At 46.6% G+C, this 24,195-nt stretch overlaps 1 long non-coding RNA gene across 3 annotated transcripts; it reads right to left on the bottom strand.

The window, feature by feature from the left end:
- Positions 1–425: 425 nt before the first annotated feature.
- LOC122221570 lies at positions 426–23,868 on the bottom strand. Of its 3 annotated transcripts, none has more exons than XR_006203299.1 (5): positions 23,604–23,868; positions 20,348–20,521; positions 18,013–18,153; positions 7,857–7,981; positions 426–815 (listed from the first exon to the last, which is right to left on the bottom strand). It is a non-coding gene; the product is annotated as an uncharacterized LOC122221570 (long non-coding RNA). The 3 variants fall into 3 exon arrangements; XR_006203298.1 differs by lacking the exon at positions 23,604–23,868 and adding an exon at positions 23,405–23,557; XR_006203300.1 differs by lacking the exon at positions 23,604–23,868 and adding an exon at positions 22,074–23,028.
- Positions 23,869–24,195: the final 327 nt, after the last annotated feature.

The following is a 24,195-nucleotide window of genomic DNA, read 5'->3' as shown; positions in this document are numbered from 1 at the left end:
TAAGCTTTTGGCAAAATTCCTTTATCAAAAGATATCATTGGGGGAAAAAGATACTGTTGGACATTGCATAATATCGATGGTATAGAAAGTGGATGAGCACATTGTGTGGAGTTGTCGAGGGCTGCTGGAGAAAGTCATCCAACCATGCTAGGACCTGGAAACCTTTCTCATTATTTCCCCCTCATTTTCAGTGATCTGATGAATTAGTTGCCTATTTCTGCATAACAAATTACCCCCCAAACTTAGAAAATTAACACAACAGGGGCGCCTGGGTGGCTCAGTTGGTGAAGCGGCCGACTTCGGCCCAGGTCACGATCTCGCGGTCCGTGGGTTCGAGCCCCGCGTCGGGCTCTGTGCTGACCGCTCAGAGCCTGGAGCCTGTTTCAGATTCTGTGTCTCCCTCTCTCTGACCCTCCCCTGTTCATGCTCTGTCTCTCTCTGTCTCAAAAATAAATAAACGTTAAAAAAAAATTAAAAAAAAAAAAGAAAATTACAACAAATATCTCACAATTTCTATGGGTCAGAAATTTGGGGCCATCATGGTTGGGTGGTTTGGACTCAAAGTCTCACATGAAGTTATAGTCAAACCGTCCAGAGGGACTGCAGTCTCATCTGAAGGCTTGACTGAAGAACGTTCTGCTTCCAAGCTCCACTCCTGTGGCTGTTGGTAGGTCTCAATTGTTCTTGGGTTATCGGATTGAAGCCCCAGTTCCTAGCTGGCTGTTGACTCGAGACCTCCCTCAGCTTCTTGCCATGGGGACCTCTCTTTAGGGCAGCTTGCAACATGGCAGCTGGCTTCCATCAGAGCGAATGATCTAAGAGAGAAAGAACCAGCTCAAGACCAGGATCACCAACGCATCCTGATTTTGCATTGAAATTCCTGCATCTTTGGTCCCAGGTAAAGCAGGATGGTTGGTTGCTCTATCAAGACAAAAGTCATAGTGTTTTTTGTAGCCTAATCTCTGAAGTGACATAGCATCATTTCTTCCATCTTCAGTGAGTCCAGTACAGACCCAAAAGAAGGGGAATTAAGTTCTACTTTTGAAGGGAAGAGTATCAAAGAATTTGTGGGCGTATTTTTTAAACCATCACGTCTGGAGTCCAGTTTCATGCGGAAAAGAAAGTATTACAGAGAAACTCGACTTCCTAACATACTCCCTATCCAACTTCTCTGCTTCCGTAAACACCCCTTCCTCCTCTTTTCTCCATCAGTGAAAGAGGCATCCCTCCTCCTGTCTAAAGCTAATCTTTCCACCGGCCAGAGTTTATCTCTTCCACCTCCTCAGAACTTTTCCCCCTTAATCACTCCTTCTCTCCCTCAATTTCTTCCCCTTAACTTTCTATTTTCCTAGTATAGGATCATGTTCACATACATCTTAAAAGATTTTTAGGCCAAATGCTTTATGGAGGTATAACTTACCTATAGTAAAACGTGACACAGTATGCATACAGCTTGATGAATTTCAAAGGATACACATACCCTTTCATCATCTATATTCTTCAATTCACTGAAACCTGGTTTCTGCCCCCATCCTGTGACTGAACGCCATAAAATAACCTTTTAAAATGCCTTTCGGCCTGTTGCGTCCCCCTTTCAGTTTGCCTCCTGCCCCTCTGGCTTGTTGTTCTCAGTCTCCTTCATGGACTCTTTAGCTTACTCCTTCGACGGTGAAATCCTGCACCACTTCTCAGCCTACGACGCCTCTGGGTGATTTTATCTGTTCTCATGACTCCAATTACCTTCCCTATGCATTCACTTCTCCCATATCCATAGCTCTGATCTCCTCCTGGATGTCAACTTTTTATGTCAACTGCTTCTGGACATCTGCACTTGGGTGTCCAACATACATTTCAAACTCACTGTGTACCAAATGTCACAGCTTCCCATCCTCACTACTCTCCCACAAAAGACCTGTTCTTGGGGCACCGGGGTGGCTCAGGCGGTTAAGCATCCGGCTTCGGCTCAGGTCATGATCTCGCAGTTTATAAGTTCGAGCCCCACGTTGGGCTCTGTGCTGACAGCTCAGAGCCTGAAGCGTGCTGCAGATTCTGTCTCTCTCTCTCTCTCTCTGCCCCTCCCTAGCTCGTGCTCTGTGTCTCTCTCTCTCTCAAAAATAAATAAACATTAAAAAAAAAAAAAAAAAGACCTGTTCTTGGGCACCACCCAATCACAAAAGTAAGAAATCTAATTGTCATCCTTGATTCTTCCTTCTCACTCACTTGCCAAATCGAGTTAGTCACCAATCTTGTAATTCTACTTTCTGAATATCTCTCTTATTCATCCACTTTCTTCAACTCCACTGTCACTACCTTGGTTCATTCTACTCGTCCTGACGGTTGCCATGAACCCCTAACCAGTCTTTCAGCCTGAAGTCTTGCCCCCCTGTCTTGCCTCCCTCCAATCTCTTCTCCACACTGCAGCCAGGGTCCTTTGTTCAAACCGTAAGTTCGATGATGTTACTTCCTCACATAAAACCTTTCAGTAGATCTTCCTGACTCTCAGGATATGGTCAAATTCCTTAGCATGCTACAAAGGGCACTTTGTGTTCTGGCCCCTGCCTACCTTTCCCTCTGGTCTCACTCTCCTCACAATTGAGAGTACGTACTTCCCCGAATGCTGCATACTCTTGCTTTTGTGTCCTCGGCTTCCTCCACCTGAAAAGTCTTCTATCTCACCCAACACGTTTTATTCCTCCTTGCCTTTCAAGTTGAGCTCGTGCATCATGTCCTCCCGGAAGGCTTCATGGCACTTCTACCTACATACTCATCATCTAATTATGTACCTGTCGCTCTCACCAGACTATGAGTTTCCTGGGGGCAAGGGCCTTCTAACCTATCTTTTTACCCCCGGAATATTATGCGAAATAAACACACAAAAGAATTGTCAAATGATGAATGGAGATGTTAAGGCCTGGGAGGCTCAGCTCACCCAGAGACAGATGGATCAAGCCAGACTCTAAGGATAAGATCACCTTCCCTCAGATAGATGGGGATGTTGGCTCACAACGTGTGCTCAAGGCTGAAAGAGGGTTTATCAAAGTGAAAAGCAGAATAGTCCTAGTCCTTGAAGAACTTTCAGTACCATTTGCAGCAGGATAAAAAAAAAGGTAAAAATAAAAGGTATCTTTAAGAAAGGAAACAAGGGGCCCCTGGGTGGCTCAGTCCGTTAAGCGTTTGACTTTGGCTCAGATCATGATCTCACAGGTCGTGGGTCCGAGCCCCATGTCGGGCTCTGTGCTGACAGCTCAGAGCCTGGAGCCTGCTTAGGATTCTGTGTCTTTCTGCCTGTCTTTTTGCCCCTTCCCTGTTTGTGTGCATGCTGTCTCTCTCTCTCTCTCAAAAATAAATAAAGATTTAAAAAAGAAGAAAGGAAACAAAAAGTTAAGGCATAACGGTCAGCCTATACATTCTATAGAAAGTCAGAGAGGAGAAGGGATCTTTCAGACACTGCTTTGGTCAAAGGAGACTTTCAACTGGGCCACAGTTGGGCCAGCATCACACGTGGAAGGGGAAACATAATGTCCAGCACAAACCAGAAATGGGGTTAGGTGTGGGGTGCTTTCTTCCTGGGAGCTTACGGTCTTGAGTCTGTTGCTCAGACAGACTGAGCAACAAGTAATTGGGATGAAAAGAATCTGGTAAGGAGGAACAGGACCTAGACAGAATAATATAAACTGAGTGGGTATGGAAACGCTTCATGAAGTTTCCCTGCAGTGTTACAGTGGAAACAGTGTGTCTTATGAAAATGATTCAGATATTTAGGACAGATGATTCCAGAGGAGATGAAGACATAAAGCCTAAGGCATTAAATTTTCCAAATGAGGGACTCTGACATGCTATGTTCGCTCCTCACTGGGCTGCACATCTTCCCAACATAAAAGTCTTTTAGACCCCATCAATCACAAGGGCATGGCCGGTATTTTCTTTCATATATAGCCTGCCGGCCTGCCTGAAGGAAACATCTTCTTATAGAAGTTGAGTTAGACCCACTTGGCTTTAAATCACAGATCAACCACTCACTAGCTGTGTGATTTGGGGCCAATGAGTTAAGTCTTTTTTTTTTGTTTGTTTGTTTAAGTTTATTGTATTTATTTATTTAAGTAATCTCTGTACCAAAAGTGGGGCTCGAACTCACAACCCTGAGATCAAGAGTCTCATGGTCTTCCATCTGAGCCAGCTATGGGCCCCAAGTTAACTCTCTCTCTTTTTTTAATGTGTATCTATTTTTGAGAGAGAGAGAGAGACAGCATGAATGGGGGAGGGGCAGAGAGAGCAGGAGACACAGAATCCGAAGCAGGCTCCAGGCTCCGAGCTGTCAGCACAGAGCCCGACGTGGGGCTCCGACCCACAAACTGAGATCGTGACCTGAGCCGAGGTCGGACGCTCAACTGATTGAGCCCCCCTCCGAGGCCACCACCCAAAATAACCATGATCTTACCAGTTTCTCCTCGACCTTCCCAAAGAAGGAAATGGTGGGTGGAAGGAGAAGGTTCCTGTATAGCCCTGTCAGGAAAGGAAGTGGTCCAGGAGTATCTAGACAAACCAGTGCACAGGCCACACTTTTTGGTGTGGCCTGGCTCTTCCCTGGTGCCACCTCCTGAAAGGATCTCTCTGGGTTTGCTGGAAGGACACGCCCAGCCAGCCTCTTCTAGGTCAAGTCAGGGGCTAACGAGAGGAGACTTTCTGCTTGGTGGCTCTGGACATCAGAAAGCCTGGTTTTAAAAGATGCAGTGGTTCTGTGCAACATGGGCTGTTGGGAAGAAATCTCATTCCCCCGAATTAAAGGTGCCTTCTATGCAGAGAGATTACTAGAGTCAGTCACATCTCCCCGGGAGGCTTTTGGAGAGCTCTCTTTAAAAAGTCCTGGACAGCTGCTGGGGCAGCTGGGAGAAGGAAATGCCAGCCTTCTGAGTTGGTAGGCGTGTATATGCTGTGGGGGCGGGGGTGGGGGGGACACCAGTTTCCTGTTTGGCCATTGTGCCCTGGCTAAACGAGCAAAGGGAGCTTGCTGTTTGTTCTATTGGTTCTCAGATAGGAGAGCGTGTGTTGTGACTGTGGAGGTCCTGCGGGTGAAGATTTGAGAGTGTGGGGACGACCTGAGCCCCTCTCCCCTAAGGAGGGCTCACACCTCCTCTGTCGCTGATGAGCTGCCTTTTGAGCTTCTGCAGTTTTACAGTTAATCATGGGGAAACCAGAGGGACTCCATGTTTAGAAAGGCTCTCCCTCTGCTGTTTTTCTGCTAGCCCCTATTTATTCATGTTCCATATCTCACCTTGCGTCCGAATCAACCAAAGAAGCTGCGTTCCCACTCGGAGAGGGAAGCAAGAAAGTTAATCATTTTCTGAGTTTTGTCCTAGGCCCCCAAACGCCTGATAACATCTAAAAACCTGGATCCCAAACACGTTCCAGGACATTAGCTTCGAACAAACCTCAGCCGATGGTGGCATCCACACCCCCTACCTCCAGTTATTTATGAAATAACACCTATTGTCCACCTGCACTTGGCTTTGAGCGGTCCCTTCCCTGGATTCCTGAAGGAACATGTGCCCCGGACCCCTTTCCAATCTAAACCCCTAAACCCAAGCGAGGAAGAGACTCCCTCTCCTTTCCTTCCTGCCTCTCCCAGACCTTCGTCTGCTATACTCTGTCATTTACGTTATTCGGTAAACTCTGTTTTTACTTCCTCCCGGCCTGTGTTTGTTTTCTATCCTGCACAAAGCCAGAGACCCTCTTGGCTGGTCCTGCGGGACCCACTCTGCGTCCTTCGATCCGGCCTGCCTACATCCTCTTGATGTTTTAAAGGATCCTATGGGAATCTGTTGAGGCAGTGAATCACCACTGGAAATGCGGTTTGTGTAAATCTGGATTTGGATATAATGTTCTCTTAATGCAACCACATTCAAAAATATGATCATTAGCAATCGTTTATATATGCACTCAAGTCATAAAAAAAACCATTTACCTAAAGGCTGCTATGTAACCTGTCTTCAAGGGGCTGCTGCTGAAACTCTGCCTGATGTGGCCACTGCTTCCCTCACCGGTTTGATCTGACGTTCCTTGCTAATCCCTCACCCTATAATCCAGGCATGTTCAAATACGATGGGAGGGGGGGTTGGTTAATGAGGTAAACTCTGGAGCCACACTATACCCCTTCCAAACCGTGTGACTCTAGACAAGTCACGTTAGAGGGTCTTTACGTCTCTGTGCCTCAGTTTCCTCACTTGTAAACAGGGATGGTGGTATCTAGTGTTTTATTATTATTATTATTATTATTATATTATTATTATTTTGGAGGTAGAGTAAGCTTAGAATGTAAACCACAAAAATAGTTCCTGACACTTAGTAAATACTGTTGTCATTATCAGAATGTCCGTCCATTTGGAGGCCTGACTATGCTTCTTCTTCTTCCAGACCCTGTTTAAGTGTCATCTGTTGTGGGAAGCCTAGCCAGACCTCCCCGGGGCAGAGCTAACACCCGTTCACTGTTCCACGCCTGTATTTTATATGTACTTTTATATGACTTCTATTACACGGGACTTCAACCGCGTTCAGTTTTCTGAATCAAGAAGAAGTCTTCATAGCCTGACATAATCTGACAAGAGAGTGATCGCTGTACGAGAAACTCTTGCTTTTATAAAGAACAGCTCAGGGGCGCCTGGGTGGCTTGGTCGGTTGAGCGTCCGACTTCGGCTCAGGTCATGATCTCACGGTCCGTGAGTTCAAGCCCCGCGTCGGGCTCTGTGCTGACAGCTCAGAGCCTGGAGCCTGTTTCGGATTCTGTGTCTCCCTCTCTCTCTGCCCCTCCCCTGTTCATGGTCTGTCTCTGTCTCAAAAATAAATAAACGTTAAAAAAAAAAATTAAAAAAAAAAAAAGAACAGCTCACCAGAAAACAGACTCCTCACTGTAGAGAATAAACGGGTGGTCACCAGAGGGGAGGGGGGTGGAAGGGGTGGGGGAAATAGTTAAGGAGATTAAGAGTATGTGTATCGTGTGGCTCAGTTAGGTATCCAACTCTTGATTTTTGTTCAGGTCATGATCTCATGGTTTGTGAGATCGAGTCCTGTGTCGGGCTCTGCACTGTCAGCACAGAGCCTGCTTAAGATTCTCTTTCTCTCTCTCTCTCTCTGCTCCTCCCCCCTCCCTCTCTCTCTCTCTCAAAATAAATAAACATTAAAAAAAAAGAGGGGTGCTTATATGGCTCAGTTGGTTAAGCGTTCAGCTCTGGGTTTTGGCTCAGATTGTAATCTCACAGTTCGTGAGTTCAAGCCTCGCATTGGGCTCCACACTGTCCATGTGGAGCAGGCTTGCGGTTCTCTCTCTCCCTCTCTCTGCCCTTACCCTGTTCGCTCTCTCTCTAAGTAAATAAATAAACTTAAAAGAAAAAAAAAGAGTACACGTATCATGATGAGCACTGAGTGATGGATGAAAGTATTGAATCACTCTATTGCACACCTGAAATTAATATCACACTGTATGTTAACTATACTGGAATCGAAAACACAAAGAGTAACAAAAAAAAAAAAAAAAAAAGAAGAAGAAAGAAAGAATAGCTCATTAACCCATTTGAGTGTGTAACCAGTGAACTTGAACTGAACTGGTGAAGGAATATTTTCAGGGAGGAGTACTTCCTGTCTTGGGCCGGCCTATTCCCAATTTGTCAACATCCTGCCTCGTAGCTCCCACCATTAACCGCACAGCCCCGAGGAGTAATGCCTGATGCCAGTGTCCCCTCTCACCCCAGAGGCCCCAGCCACAGGGAACCGCTTTCGGTTCCACAAAAGGCCTCTGGGCCTTCCCTACAGCTGCTCTTTCGGTCCCGAGCATTTTTCAGCCCTCCCTTCTCCCTGTTGCTTACCTGTTGTTCCTTCAATCTTCCTTCCTTCCTCCACCCCTGAAGCCTTCCCTTATCTCCGGAGATGGAGTCCATTATTCTCCCAGGCGGCCACTCAGCTCCTCATACTTCCCCTATCACAATGCTCACTACGTCAAAAAAAAAAAAATTTTTTTTTTTAATGTTTCTTTATTTTTGAGACACAGAAAGACAGAGCATGAGTGGGGGAGGGGCAGAGAGAAAGGGAGACACAGAATCCGAAGCAGGCTCCAGGCTCCAAGCCATCAGCACAGAGCCCGACGCGGGGCTCGAACTCACAAACTACGAGATCGTGACCTGAGCCGAAGTCGGATGCTTAACCGACTGAGCCACGCGGGAGCCCCAACACTTAGTACATTTTACTGTAATGTTTTCTCTGGGTTTTCTGCTAAACTGTCTCTCTCACAAGCCAGGGACTATGCTTGGAAGACTAACCCCAGGCACAGTCCCTGACCTATAGTTGATGTGTAGTAACTGTTAAGAACGAATATGGACTAGTGAATGAACAGAAGGAATGAATGCTTGGTAGCAGGTATCCACCTGCATGACATTTCCTGTCTTTTTATCTTTCTAAGGAGTTCTCTGCACCATGGGGCTTAAAAAAAAAAGTCATCTCTCAAGGATAGGATGGAAATGGATTAGGAGAGCCATAATGGAAACCTTTAAAATTTCAAACTAGAGGGGTGCCTGGGTGGCGGTTAAGCGTCTGACTTCAGCTCAGGTCACCATCTCATGGTTCGTGAGCTTGAGCCCCGTGTCCAGCTTTGTGCTGGCAGCTCAGAGCCTGGAGCCTGCTTCGGATTCTGTGACTCCCTCCTTCTCTGTCTCTCCCCTGCTCACGCATGCTCTCTCTCAAAAATAAACATTAAAAAAAATTTTCAAACTAGAGACTCTCAGGATCTAAGTTTTCTCCCACTTCCTTTAAAATCCAGCCCTGGGGTGCCTGGGTGGCTCAGTCGGTTACGTGGCTAAGCATCTAACTTCAGCTCTGGTCACAGTCTTACGGTTCGTGAGTTTAAGCCCTACATCTAGCTCCTTGCCGATGGTGCAGAGCCTACTTGGGATTCTCGCTCTCTCCCTCTCGCTCTCTGCCCCTCCCCAACTTGTGCATGTTCTCTATCTCTCAAATTATATAGACTTAGAAAAAACCCAGCCCTTCCCCAATTCAACATGTTTTAAAAGAAAGAAAGGTAAAAGAAAAAAAACACGATATAAGGAAAATATGTCAATGCCAGAATGTTAAGTATGGTTTTCTCTAACCCTGTGTTCATTGACACAAAGGCCAGTAGCCACATGGGTCACTGAGCACTCAAAGGGGGGCTAGTTTGGATAGAGATGTATTAGTACAAGGCACATTCTGGATCTTGAGGAGTTAGCATGACAAAAGGAATTTAAACTATTGGTCATATTGATTACAAGTTGAAATAATAGTAATTCTAGTATATTAAGTTAAAGAAAATATATTAAATTTGATTTCACTTGTTTCTTTTCACTGGTTTTAATAGGGCTTCTAGATGATTTAAAATTGCATTTGTGGGGGTGCCTGGGTAGCTCAGTAGGTTAAGCGTACGACTTGGGCTCAGGTCATGATCTCACAGTCTGTGGGTTCGAGCCCCGTGTCGGGCTCTGTGCTGATAGCTCAGAGCCTGGAGCCTGCTTCAGCCTGGAGCTCATTTCCCTCTTTCTCTACCCTCTCCCACTCATGCTCTCTGTCTCTGTCTCTGTCTCAAAAATAAACATTAAAAAAACCTTTTTCTTTAAATTGCATTTGTGGGCATATAGAGGTTAGTTTGCAAGTGGGGTCGGGCGGCTACCTCCTTTCTGCTCAGAGCTGTTTTTTTCAGTGCTTTCCTGGTTTGCTAGATGCCTTTGAACCCTGGCGTTTTCTCCACTGCCTTTCGTGTGACCTCTGGGGCTAGCACTGTGGTGAGGCAGCAAGGTCTGCTCCCTGTGTCCTGACCTTGGGTCCTGTTTGCCCAGATACTTACCACAGCTCTCAGTTTCTGTCTCTGGCCCTGACTTGCGACCTGAACATAACTCTACACATTTCCCTCTGGGCTCTGGTTTGTTTTTGGTTTTCTCCGTGTTCCCCGCATGTGGAAGTTTGGCAAAAAGAAACGAGGTCTGTCCTTTAGGCAGTTACTTTGAAATCACCTATCAGAAAATATTGATAGATGAAAAAGACACCACAAAATGCCTCAAGTCGGTAACTGTAATAAACAGCTTGTCAACATATGCAAACTGTTTCCCCTCCGTTCTCCCGAGTTAAGGGAGGATCGCTTCTTCCACGAAGCAACCACCTGGGTAGAGGGTTGGGTGAATCAGTTGGTCACACAACTGTCCTGGGTCTTCAACTGTAACTTTCTTGGCCACAGCCAATGAATTCTCTCGCTACAGAAAGGTCGGCTCGGTTCTCTGGCTCAAGTTTTCCTCTATGTATAAAGCGAGGCTTTTTCAATCGTGCCAACTTTAAAAGTCCATATGCTTCTATGCTTGCTTCTCCATGTGAGTGGGAAGGAGAAGAATTCTAAATAAACACAAATCTCAAGCACACACATCTCTTCCAAGTCTTTTCCTTTCCTCGGCGCTGGCAGAAATAACTCCTCCTCTTCAGGAGTCTCAGCTTTTCTTCCTGTCTGTGGTGTAGGGTCAGTAAGCGTTGGCACTTTGGAGTCATATGACCTGGGTTTAAATCCTGGCTCTGTCACACGCTAGCAGTGCGATTTGGGGTGAATAACTTCGAGACTCTGTTTCTCCCCGATCCAGGGGGAGCCTTTAACTTCTCTGAGCCTCTGTATGGGGGGGGAACATGGTCTTACGGAAAACACCTGGCCCAGAGGAGCTGTTTATTACCATATTATGCTTGATCATACCTCTGGGGCCTGGGGCCTTGTTCCTCCCTCTCCTGTCAGCACCTACAATAGCTGCCTTAAAAAATTATATATATGTATATGTATATAAAATATGTATACATATGTATATAATATGTGTACCTTTCCTGACTTTTAGAAAGAAAAATATGCCTCATTTGACTCTTTCTCTGGTTAATGTCTTACTTTCCCCTTCATTTCAGCATCAGTTCTTGGATCGCGGGTAGTTTACTGCCTTGCTCTTCTTTCTTTCTTTTCTTCTCTGTCATGTGTCATGTGCTCTGACGCTATAGTGACCCTCAAGACACTGCTTGAGCAGCGACCGGCCGGTTGGCAAATCCAGCGGTCGCCTGTCCGTCCCGTTCTTCCCGACTTCACTCAGCACCCGCCGCCCCTTCTTTCTTTCTTTCTTTCTAATATTTTTTTTTAATGTTTATTTTTGAGAGACAGAGCATGAACGAGGGAGGGGCAGAAAGAGAAAGGGGGACGCAGAATCCAAAGCAGGCTCCAAGCTCTGAGCTGTCAGCGCTGAGCCTGATGTGGGGCTTGAACTCATGAGCTGTGAGATGGTGACCTGAGCCCAAGTCGGATGCTTAACCGACCGAGCCACCCAGGCGCCCCTCGCCGCCCCTTCTTTAGATGCATTTCTTGCCCCGTAGCTCTGATGACCTCCCGAAGTTTCCCAACCAGGCAGATCGGAATCCCTATAAAGTCATGAGCCCTGAATGATCTCTGGCAATCTTGTCACCTGCTCTGCTCACTGCCTGTCCCCTCTTTAAAATAAAGCCACGACTTGTCCTCTGTCCTCAGACCTCCTGCCAGCCCCTTCTCCCCCCTCCCCCCACCACAGGTGGTATGGTGACACTCCTCCTCCCTGGCCGAGCCTGCACCTGCAGCCACACCGCAATAAACTCCTCCCCTCCAGCACATGAGCGGAAGTGGCTTCCCAGCTAAAGCCAGACCCTCCACCTCTGCCCTGGAACCTTCCTCTCTGCCACCTGGGCACCTTTAGGGGAAAGAACAGATCATCAGTGATTTGGCTTCAGCCTCTCCCACTCCACTATTTCCTTCCGGCAGCATTTAGGATCTCGCCCATCTTAAAAAAAAAAAAAAAAATCTTCCTTGCCCTCACTTCCCCCTCTAGTTACTGCTTTCTCTTCCTTCCTCCATTTTGGCCAAAGATCTTGTATTTGAGCCCATGCTCTGTGCTTCCTCCTTTTGCTCTCCGCTCCGGTTTCTGCCTTGAGGCTCTGCCGAGGGCTCCCTCCATGCCTTGAATTCTAAGTGTTTTATTGGGATGTAGGATCCTCTTAATGATGAGGGTGAAGATGGTGCCATCTCTGTGAAACACCTGCAGGGTGCTGGTGGATTTAGCAAATTAGCCAGGGTCACCCGGCAGGGGTTTGAAACCAGCCAGCGGGGCCCAGAGTCTGTGCTGCTGACCCCCATGCCACGCTACTCCATGCCTCAAACTGGATGGTGCGTGTGCCCAGCACACTACGGCGCCTCGCATATAGTAGGAGACGGACCACCATGCTTGAATGAATGGACACGTACTGTCGCCATGGTTCAGGTTCTTAATCTCTCGCTCTGAGAATAACCAACTAATCATCAGGCGCCTGGGTGGCTCCATCAGTGAAGCATCCGACTTCAGCTCAGGTCATGGTATCACAGTTCGTGAGTTTCAGTCCCGCTTCGGGCTCGGTGCTGTCATCGTGGAACCCGCTTCCGATTCTCTCTCCCCACTCCCTGGCCCCTCCCTCCTCAAAAATAAATAAACATTAAAAAAAAATCACCCACTGATCAAAGGTTCTTATAAAGTGCAGGGGCCAGGGGCACCTGGCTGGCTCAGTTGGAGTGTGCGACTCTTGATCTTGGGGTTGTGAGTTCAAGCCCCACATTGGATGTGGAGATTACTTAAAAATAAAATCTTATTTTTCTTTCTTAAAGGGCAGGGGCTGAGGTCTATGTCTATTTTTCTGAAGGAAGGTGTAGTTTTCGTGAATTTTTCATAGGAGTCTTTGTCCCCCCCCCCAAAAAAAAAAGTTCCTAACTTCTTGATTCATTCATTTCTCTGTCTTTGGTTTTATTTTCCACAAACGCCTCCCTTATGTCTGGTGCACTGCCGTTAGATGACTCGATTGTCAATGTTTTAATTCTGCTGCTGATAAAAACGTAAGAACAAATAACTTCCCTGCACCTGAAGAAGGCTCGAGTGCTTCCTCAGCTGGCTGCCTCCAAGATAAGAATCAAACACTTCGGCCCAACGGCTGAGACTTTAAGTAATCAAACCCCAGGACGTTTTACCAGTACCTGTCTTCCATTTTTCTCCGACTTGAATCATCTGTCCAGCCAGGCTGAAGTCTTGTACCTTTAAAACTTCTGTTCGAACACACTTTCGTCAGCTCCTTTGACAAGGATATGTTACATTCCTGATCTAAGCCAGGACTTTGCCTGGGGCTTAGAATACAGGGATGACTACAACAGAGTCCTTACTTGTGGGAAACTGTCTAGTTTGGGAGACATATGTGAAAACAAAGTCCCCAAAATAAGGGATGACACATTTGTGGGAGTTATTCCCACTTAGAGGTGGGATGGAGCCAATACAAAGCAGACTTTCTCTAAGCTCAACGTGTCTGTATTCTTTTTTTTTTTTTTTACTTAAAAAAATTTTTTTTTTTAACATTTATTTATTTTTGAGACAGAGAGAGACAGAGCATGAACGGGGGAGGGTCAGAGAGAGAGGGAGACACAGAATCTGAAACGGGCTCCAGGCTCTGAGCAGTCAGCACAGAGCCCGATGCGGGGCTCGAACTCACATACCGCGAGATCGTGACCTGAGCCGAAGTCGGACGCTTAACCAACTGAGCCACCCAGGCGCCCCAACGTGTCTGTATTCTTTACGTGTTTCTTTTCCAACAAGCATGCCTTAATTTTGTAACCAGGAAAAAGGTCTTATCAGGTAAAGACTATGATTAATTCAATTAGGAGCACCTGAGTGCCAAGGGGGGGGGGGACTGTAACTGTCCAAGAATTAGTAAAATTAGGGGCACCTGGCTGGCTCAGCCTGTGGTATGTGTGGCTCTTGATCTCAGGATTGTGAGTTCGAGTCCCACGTTGGGGGTAGAGATTACGTCAGCAGATAAAAACAAACAAAACAAAAAAAAAGAATTAGTAAAATTAAGGAGGAAAGGACAATCAACCAGTAGAAAAGTGGGCAAAATAGACATTTCCCGGAAGATGAAACATTTATGGTCGATAAATATATGAAGACAGGTTCAATCTCATGAATCGTCAAGAAGTAAAAATTGAGACCGCAGTGAGATTCCGTTTGATAGCCACTTGGGTGGTGAAGATTAAGAAATCTGACAATCCCAAGTGTTGGCGAGGATGTGGGGGAACAATGGGCTCCCATAGATGACGCTGAAACCGTGAATCGGTAAAAAGCACTTTGGTAAACGGTTTGGAATTGAAACTGCAGAGTTGAAAGTTGACTTTAGCCTTTGACCCAGCATTTCTACTTTATGTAAATACACAAGAGAAGTTCCTGCCCTTGTGCACCCGTGGGTTTTACACACATCTTCTTGGCAGCACTTTTGCGAAAGCAAAAACCTGCAACAACGCGAACGTCCATGATCAGAGCATCGGTTGTATTAGTTTGAGTTCCCCAAAAGCAAAGATGGGGTCGAGGACTCGGGTGCAGGTTGTTTATCTGGGAAGTGATCTCGGGCCTCGGGAGGGAAGGAGAGAAGGGTGAGGCAGAGCAGGAAGGGAGGCTGACACGGGGCATGAGATTCCACGGACGCCTCTGAGAGGTGTACAGAATGCCTCCCAGAATTGTTCATCCGAAGGATGGGAGCCTGGGGCGTTTATCTCTTGGCTCACATCCCCCCTTTGGTCGAGGGTTAGCTCTCCTCACTTTCAGGCTGCGCCTGCAGGGCTGCCGAGAAGGCTCTTGTGGCACAGAAGGGCCTGAAGCAGAAACTGGAGACACCCAAGGCCTAACGCTCGCATCGGGAATTGTCCGTGTTGGGAGCTCACGAAACTGGCCACCACATGTTTGCCTAAAACCTGAGACGGGCCAAGGGGAAGAACACAGGGTGCCAAGAGCCTCTGCATCGAGAGGCAAAGTCATACTAGTATATTCACACTCCAGAACAATCTACAGCGGCCACAATGCAAATAAACTCGGTTACATGCAGCAGGCCCAGATAAATCTTAACAAAATAACACGGAAAGTAAAAAAGAAGTCCCAGGATATTATGTAGGGCACAATGCTCTTTAATGAAGAAACCAACTGGGGGCATAGGGTGGCTCAGGTCATGATCTCAGGGTTTGTGGGTTCAAGCACCGCATGGGGCTCTGTGCTGACAGCTTGGAGCCTGGGGCCTGCTTCGGATTCTGTGTCTCCCCCTCTCTCTGCCCCTCCCCCGCTTGCGCTCTGTCTCTGTCTCTCTCTCTCAAAATAAATATTTTTAAAAAATTAAAAAAAGTAAAGAAAATAACTAAAATACATGTTTTGGGAATATGCATGCAGGTTTGCATACACAAAAATATATACTTAAGTGTTTATGTAAATATATAGACATAAATTTCTAGAAATTAAACTTATTCTGTGTACATGAATTCTAAGGGGGGAAAAACTGCAAAGGATTATTAAAAGAACTAAGGAAATCCGGAAAGTTAATGAGAAAAGGACAAAAAAAAAAAAAAAGAAAATGGGCAGAAAGATACAAACAGATATTTCACAAGAGGAAATATATATAGCTGTTAAGTATATATAAACACATTCAATCTCAACTTTAAAAAATGTTTTTAATGTTTATTTAGTTTTGAAAGAGAGGGGGGGAGACAGAGGATCCGAAGCAGGCTCCATGTTGACAAGAGGGAGCCTGAGGAGGGGCTGGAACGCAAGAGCCGTAAGATGATGACCTGAGCCGAAGTTGGATGCTTAACTGACTGAGCCATCCAGGCGCCCTTCAGCTTTTGTAAAAAGCAAGACTTTTTAACTTTAAATTTTTATAAAGCTGGGGTAATTTTTAAAATTGAAGTGTAGCTGGTGCACCGTGTTAAATTAATTTCAGGTGGACAACATAGTGATTCAACAACTCTACACTCCACTCCACTCGGCACAAATATGTAGCTACCATCTGTCACCACACAGGGCTATTACAATGCCATTGACTATGTCCCTTTCGTCCCCATGACTTATTCATCCCGCAGCTGAAAGCCTGGCCCTCTCTCTCCCCTTCATCTATTTTGCCCATCTTCCTCCCCCTGCCCTACTGACAACCACTGGTTCCTTCTCTATATTTAGGGGTCCGTTTCTGCTTTTTGTTTGTTCATCTATTTTTTTAAATACATTTTTTTAACATTTATTTATTCTTGAGAGACAGAGAGACACAGAGCATGAGCAGGGGAAGGGCAGAGAGAGGGGGAGACACAGAATCTGAAGCAGGCTCCAGGCTCTGAGCCGTCAGCACAGAGCCCGACATGGGGCTCGAACTCACAAACTGTGAGATCACGACCTGAGCCGAAGTTGGATGCTTAACCGACTGAGGTACCCAGGCGCCCCTGTTCATCTATTGTTTTTTATTTTTTTTTATTTTTTATTTTTTATTTTTCAATGTTTTTTATTTATTTTTGGGACAGAGAGAGACAGAGCATGAACGGGGGAGGGGCAGAGAGAGAGGGAGACACAGAATCGGAAACGGGCTCCAGGCTCCGAGCCATCAGCCCAGAGCCTGACGCGGGGCTCGAACTCACGGACTGCGAGATCGTGACCTGGCTGAAGTCGGACGCTTAACCGACTGCGCCACCCAGGCGCCCCCATCTATTGTTTTTTAGATTTCACATAGACATGATATCAGAGTCAGGGTAATTTTTAAAATTAATTTTTGATAATATATTTATTTTCTAGATAAAACTATTTTTAGGAGCAAGAAAATAATAAACATAAGATTAACCGTTGGGTTTGGGGGGGGATATGTGTAAGTTGTCAATTCTAACTTTTACAGTGGATGATCAGTAACAAAAGAGGGTCAGGCATGAACCAATGAAGGGGTTCGACCCATGGATTATATTTAAACCAAAGCATCTTGAAGTCTAAGAAATAAGATTATATGGTATAATAAATATATTCATAGGTACCTATAAGATACACTGATAACATGAAGGAGGGAGCTAGGAGATGCTCCCTCACACCTGGGAAGGGCAGGGAAGTTTGACCAAAGACGTGACAGCTAATGGGGTTAAAAGAACCAGGACAGGGTTGCCAAATTTGGGAGAAGGTGGAGGGCGTGGCAGGGCATTGTAAGTGGAAAGAGCAGCATGAACAAAGATATGGGAATGAGAGACAGTGTGGCGTGACAGATAATTAGTGTGGGTAGAAAAGGAGAGCGGGAGAGGGAGAGGCGCATGAAGGACCGAGAAGATTCAAAAAGGTCCGTCGTTGTAAGGAGGTGAGATGGTTTTCCACATTGTAAGCAAACAGGAGCCTTGGAGGGTTTTAAGCAGGATACTGACGTGATTCATTTCAGGAAGATTCTCACGGCAGAGTGGAGGACTGCTTGGAAGGTGCTGGGGGCAGGAAGGTGTCACGATCTTTGTCCAGGTGAGAGATGTGCACGGCTTAATAAACTCAGGAGCTCTGGTGTGTGTGGAGGGGCGTGTGTGGTCTAAACCAAGAGGTTTTTAAGATGTGGAATGGGCAGAATTTTATTTCCCTGCTCTCCCATGTTTTTCTTTATAACACTTATCACTCTTGACATATTTACTTATCTATGGTCTGTTTTCCGCCCCACCAGGATGTAAACTGCAGGAGAGCAAGGATGTTAATTTTGTTCCCTCCTCAATCCCCAGGGCCTAACAGTTCCCGGCACATGATGGGTACTAAACAATTATTTGTCGAAGGCATGGAGTTTAGCTAGGAAGGAGAAATACAGGGTAATAGCCAATAGGGGAAGAATTTCCAGCACTCTAGTCTAATTTAGCTCCTGTCTCTCCTTTTAATCTCTTCCAGAGCTCAGTCTCCAGCCAAGTATTTGGCAAAAAAAAAAAATAAATAAATAAAATAAAATAAGATGTGCCTGCTTCTGCCTCTCATCCTTGTCTCAGCCTCAGTTAACAACCTTTCCTCTTCCCTCCACCTACCCTCCCTGCTCTCTAGCTACCTTCACTTTTTAATCTCTGGAAACCCTGGTTTTCTGGGTTCCCTTAAGATCCTTGGCCATATGCTTAGACGGTTCTTACGTTGTTATAGGATCACATACCTGCTAGATATTGTGCCTTTGTCCTTCCAGATCTACCCTCCATCATTTTCTGGAGGCTGGCCTTGAAGGACGATGTCATCAGGGCTCACTTGCCCTTAGGCTTCCTCTTGGGTTCAGCCAGTGGGAGGCAGCACAGGAGATCTGAGGGCAAGAGAGAGACAGGGGTAGGGCTGTATTCCTGTACGTTCCTATTGGCCTTCCCTTTCCATCAGCCATTGTTCTCATTTAGCCCTGGGTTTCCTCTCTTTGTTAGCCCTGGGGTGCTTCATTGCCCCTTGTTGGCTTCCCTCAAACGTGCCCACATCTTTGCACACTGTCCCTTCATTAACTCTCTTCAGTTACACATTTCAGAGTAGGCCATCTGTTTCCTGCTGATCTTGGCTGATACAAAAGCAAAAATACAGAATTGTATCTTTTTTAAAAAGTTGAGATACGATTCACAGAATTCACCCAGTTAAAGTATACAATTCCGTTTCAGGTTCTTGGTATGGTAGAACAAATTGTATCTTTTTTCCAAATAATATGTCATTAAGTGTTTTCCAAGTTACCCCTTTCTGCTTACTCAGTGGTAAGTTACACAATGTTACACACCGTAAATTACTTCAACTTTCACTATCACAAAAAGGCAGTAGCACATATTGTGAGTGTGGACGTTCTCTTTGGGGGAGGATTACTTCCCAAGGAAAAGTTGCTAGGAGTGGTACTGATGAATCAAAAGGGAGCCATATCTCTTTTAAGGCTCTTCAGAAGTAGCGTCAACTGCTTCTTAAAAGGATTATACCAATTCACATTGCCACAGCTTTTTCTGAATACAATTACACCATCTTATTAGCACTGGAAAGTGTTTAAGATACATATAGTTTGCTAATGCAGTATGTGATGTTACCATTTGAATTTCTTTGATAGCCATTCCAATCTTAAACCATTTAAAGCCATGTTTAGCCACATGGGAATGGAGGGACAGTGATTTTGAGGGGATTATAAAATGGATCCATGACGGAAGAAGAATGTTAAGATATACGCATACAGAGTCGGTCATACTGGTCTATGAGCATTAATGGCTCCCTTAATGGACTCTCTGGAATCAACACGTTCCATTCCCTCTGATTGAACATAATGACTACTACCTGTGACCTGCTGAACGCTTTGGATTAATGAGTTCATCTGTGGAATTCCAACACACTTCTTCCTACTAGTTGAGTTAGATGCCTAACGGGAGTCTGTTGTGTTTGGTCCCAAACTTGCTTATGACAACTGTATGCCAGAGTGTAATTAATTTAAGTGACACAAACTGATGAAGCGTGTGTATAAAGAGAAAGAGTTGTTTCTATGAAATGTCAGTTGAAGGTTTAGCTAATGACCAGTTGAAAACTGTCAAACCAGGTGTGGGTGAGACAATTACAAAGGATTTTTTTTTTTTTTAAAGAAGAAGCCTCCACTTATATTGCTTTTCAAGATGTTTTAAGTCCTTAGCCAACTTTAAATTATTTCTTAATGTTTATCTATTTTTGAGAGAGAGAGAGAGAGAGAGAGAGAGAGAGAGGCAGGGGAGGGACAGAGAGAGAGGGGGAGAGACAGAATCTGAAGCAGGCTCCAGATTCTGAGCTGTCCGTACAGAGCCCAAGGCAGGGCTCGAACCCATGAACTGTGAGATCATGACCCGAGCAGAAGTCAGACGCTTAACAGATAGAGCCACCCAGGCGTCCCAAGTCCTTAGTCAACTTTAAAGAAACAAATTGGAAAGCATAGAAAATATACCACAGATAGGTTTTATGTGAGATAGGGCTCAAGAAAACTGTAATCAGCACTGTTCCTCAAAGAAAAGGTTTGGCTCGCATCAAAAGATTGGCAAATGGGTGTTCCTTATAGGTTTTAAGTGAAAATGAAATGTTAAGGCATGTATTTGCCATTTTTTTATAATTCGCTGCGTTAATACACTTTCCCATTCAACTGCCAAACTAATGAGTCAGATCCAGTTTGTTTGGGCAGGGATAAATCCTTATTCCCCAACTTTGTTTGCTTGTTTGTTTTCATAGGAGGTCAGGTAGGAGAGAATTTATCCTGGGTCTTCCAGAAGGAGCGACTTACCTAATTGGTGAATTTGGATCTGCCTGCCCTCAGAGAGTGCAATCTTCTCTAAGCAGACACAGTTAAAGTGGCTAGGCCCCCTCAAGGTGAAGGTTGGAGTTTTGGGGGAGAGAATTTTAATTCAGGGAATCTTAAAAAGCCTACGGGTCATCAGCTAAGCCACATTCTTCAGTTCAGCTCTGTTGGTGATGCAGTTATTTTCATCTCCTCATTGGTTCTGGACTTTGAAGAAAGGGGTGGTACTTACTGTCTCTATGATATTCCAACAGTGGTGAGTAAGACAGCTTCTATGTACTGTCACAGTCAAGATACATTTTTCCCCCCTTTCATTGTAGTCTGTGATTCTGTTCATTCAAATGAAAAGTTGTCTCTGGTTTACAGGGTCGTCCGGCCTTGTCTGAAGTTCAATCTGTATCTCAGGCTAGACAAAGAAGAACACATTTACAGCTGCTGAGAGATGCTGGTGTCAGGAAATATTTGCTAAGAAGGGAAGAGGAATATAAACATGGCTTGTGTCAATCCTTCTATCCCCACCCCCACCACATCCCGGGAGTCTCACCTGTCCTGTTGATTTCTGGGACATGTAAACATGGCAAACTTAAGGTCACAGTCTGTATGGCTAGTTAAATGAGAACTGCAAACATAGCAGGGAATAGTCTAGCCTCTTTTCAACATCCTTTGAAGCATTTTGTAACCCTGTAGTGGGTTATAAAATCAATGTAGTAGGTTCTGACCGGTATTTCAAAAGAAATAAAAATCATGAAGTTGAAAGTCTCAGCCAGCAGTGCATAAAGTAACAGTAATACTTCATGAAACTTCTCGGAGGTGTGTACATGTGTGTGTATATTCTGGGTTGAGATGTGCAGTATATTTCGTATAGAAGGTCAGAGTCAAAAACGTTGGCAAAGAACATTATTCAGCAATATGAGAAGGAAATACTGTCATTTGTGGCAACATGGTTGGACCTTGAGGGCATTATGCTAAGTGAAATAAGTCAGAGAAAAAGATAAATACTGTGTGATCTCATTTATCTGTGGAACTCGTAGAAAGTTCTAAAAAACTTTTTTTTTTTAATTTTTTTTAATTTTTTTTTTCAACGTTTTTTATTTATTTTTGGGACAGAGAGAGACAGAGCATGAACGGGGGAGGGGCAGAGAGAGAGGGAGACACAGAATCGGAAACAGGCTCCAGGCTCCGAGCCATCAGCCCAGAGCCTGACGCGGGGCTCGAACTCACGGACCGCGAGATCGTGACCTGGCTGAAGTCGGACGCTTAACCGACTGCGCCATCCAGGCGCCCCTAAAAAACTTTTTTTTTTTTTTTTAAAAGCTCTGGTTTAAGGTGCACATTTCTTCCTTTCAGCTTCGCTCTTTGCTAATCTGTTCTCTCTGAAAATCTGGTGCCTTGTGAATAAAAATTGTAGTGATTAACAGGCAGAGAAGCAAGGGCCAATTCTCATTCTGTAAGCAGCTGGAATGCAAAATACGGTTGCCCCTGCCTCACTGCTCTGAGTCAATCACATGTCCGACTATCATTACGATAGAAGGGCTGAGATCCAGAACCTCATTAAGTAAGAGGTTACAGGAAAATTTACTTTGACATTTATCACCTGCACAGCTCAAGGTCCAGTGGTTCTTGCCAGCCACAAATCACAAAGGGTTCAGCTTGGCATTTAGGACTATGGTCCCATCTTATTTTTCCAGACTGGGTCTCCTACTTTTCTCTCCCTTGAATCCTATGCTTCAACGAAACTGACCTGCTACTGTTACTGGACTATTCCCTCCAGTTCTCATTTTGTGTCCCTCCTGCCTAAGGCAGCCTCCTCAACTAGCCCATTTGTGCTGACCTAAGTCCCTTCCATCCTTCAAAGATCCCTTTCCAATCTCCTTGATTCCTCTTTTCATTTTTTTTAAAGTAGGCTCCATGCTAAGGTAGGGCTTGAAGTCATGACCCTCAGATGGATAGTCACATACTCTTCTGATTGAGCCAGCCAGGCTCCCCGCCTTTCTTGATTCCTAATAACTCTTTCCAACTCCGCAAAGATCTTAAAAAAAAAAAAAAATTCTTAAAAATGCTTTAAAATATCACCTTTCCTGATTTAAAGAGAAATAGTAATGTACTGTAAAAACAAGAAAAAGAAGACATCACAGAAAATAAAAATCCCATTTTTTAAATCTAGCATGATATCTATACGTGATACGCATAGTATGTGTATATATTACAAGCTAGTATTATCTTATGATGTGCCTTTCAATTGCTGATATTTTCCATATCGTCTATCTTTTTCTTCAACGTGATTTTTAATGGTTACAAATAAACCATAATTTATTTAACAGTCATATAACACTGGGTGCTTTGTTTTCACATATGGTGCTATATCTGGGGGGAATATAGATGGGGTGGTACCCAGGCTATAGTGACAAATTTCCTAAAAGCGCACAGTGGAATACCGGGAATAGAAAATTGGGGCCAATAGGATAATTACGAGAACCGTAAATTAGGAGAAATAATTGGAGCAATAGGATAATTAGAAGAATTGGAAATGTTGGCAGGTAGGCAGGGTTTCCCACTTTAAGAGGAATAGGGATCTGAGCCAGTTGCGCTGAAGTCTGAAAGGGCAGTAACCTCAGAAGGCCTATGGATGACTTTAGGGTCATCTAGGCAGCTGATGCATGGAAACATGCAGGGCTCAGGAGGCCTCCTCCCCATCTCAAAATATTTCTGTTTATGCATGCATCCTTGAAGTCTTGTAGGAAGAGGTGTGTCCCTTCTCTGATTTCTTCCTCCCTCTCCACCACCCCTTCCTCATTTTCCTTTTCTGAGATCTTGCGCCGTTAATGACCCCATCTCTTATCCCCCCCTCCCCCCCCAGCTCTTTTCAGAGCTCCACGTCATGCTGGGTGAGGGGGCTGGGGTGGGGGAAAGAGAAAGAAATCACCTGTCTCCTTTACTCTTACTACCTCTTGAGCTACAGGCCTCTCCGGCTCACTGCCAAACGTCTGGAAAGATCACCCTTTACTGCCTTCACCGCTTCGCCGCCGCGCACTCCTTATCCGAGCGCTCAGCTCGGTGCCTGGCGCACAGCGGGCCCCGGCTAGAAGTTAGTTCCGCCCCTCTCGCAAACTGGCACCTCTTTCCTGGTTCTTCAGAAGGAATGTCTCCGTGCTCAGCAGTGGGTGTCCGCGGTCGGAGACACCCTGACCTAGCTGCCACCTCAACGCCGCCTGTTCCCAGGTGCGCTGGGCTCTGGGAAGGTCCCGCCGGTCACCCGCCTGGCCTTCCGCCCGCGTCTCTGAGTTCTCACCTTGCACGGCCGGGGCTCCCCCAGTCACTCGGACATCTCCCAGGTCTAGCCCCGGGACGCCCCGCTGGCCGGTCCTCAACTCTGCTCGCCGCGGGTCTCCCGGTTCTCCCAGAGGCGACGCGTCAGCCTGCCCCCTCCCCCGCCCCCCCGAGGCCCGCCGCCAGCAAGTCCCCGAGGCCCGCAGACCCTTGGGGCGCACCCGCTGAGCGCCTGGCCCGCGCCACCGCGGCGTCCCTCCATGTGCAGCCCCTCGCTAGGCCCCACTACGTGCCAGACCCAAGTGACGAGGACGCCGTCCCGGCTCCGGAGGCGCTCGCCGTCCGCTGGGGCGACACGGCCGCGGAGGCAGCCCGGGTCCCTCCAGCGGGAGACGGCGGCGCCTGCCCAAGGCCCCCGCCCGGGAGGCGCGGCGGAGGCCGAGAGGCCCAGGGCGCAGGGAGCGGCCTCCCCGGTGCTCGGCTGGGCGGGCGGGGCGGGGGGGGGGGCGGGGGCCCGGCCGGGGCGCGCGGGGTCGGGGGTCCGGCCCCGCTTGGCACCGCCCCCGCCCCCGCCCCGCCCGCCCCGCCGCCGCCGCCGCCGCCGTCGGGCCCGCGCCGCGCAGCCCGCCTCGGGCGGGAGCGCGGGGCGGGAGCGGGAGGCCGGAGGCCGGGCCCGGGCCCGGGCAGCCCCCTCAGCCGCGCCGCCCTGGGCCGGCGCCCAGGTCCGAGCCGCCTTCCGCCCGCTCCCCACCCCACCCCCCCCCTCCCCGCCCGCGGCCCCAGCCGGGTCCCGCCGCCAGGCCGGCTCCCGCC

The sequence above is a fragment of the Panthera leo genome, chromosome B3, assembly GCF_018350215.1.
Source record: "Panthera leo isolate Ple1 chromosome B3, P.leo_Ple1_pat1.1, whole genome shotgun sequence".
Classification (NCBI taxonomy): domain Eukaryota; kingdom Metazoa; phylum Chordata; class Mammalia; order Carnivora; family Felidae; genus Panthera; species Panthera leo.
The sequence above is the reverse complement of the archived record's forward strand: the minus strand, read 5'-3'. Positions and strand labels throughout refer to the sequence as shown.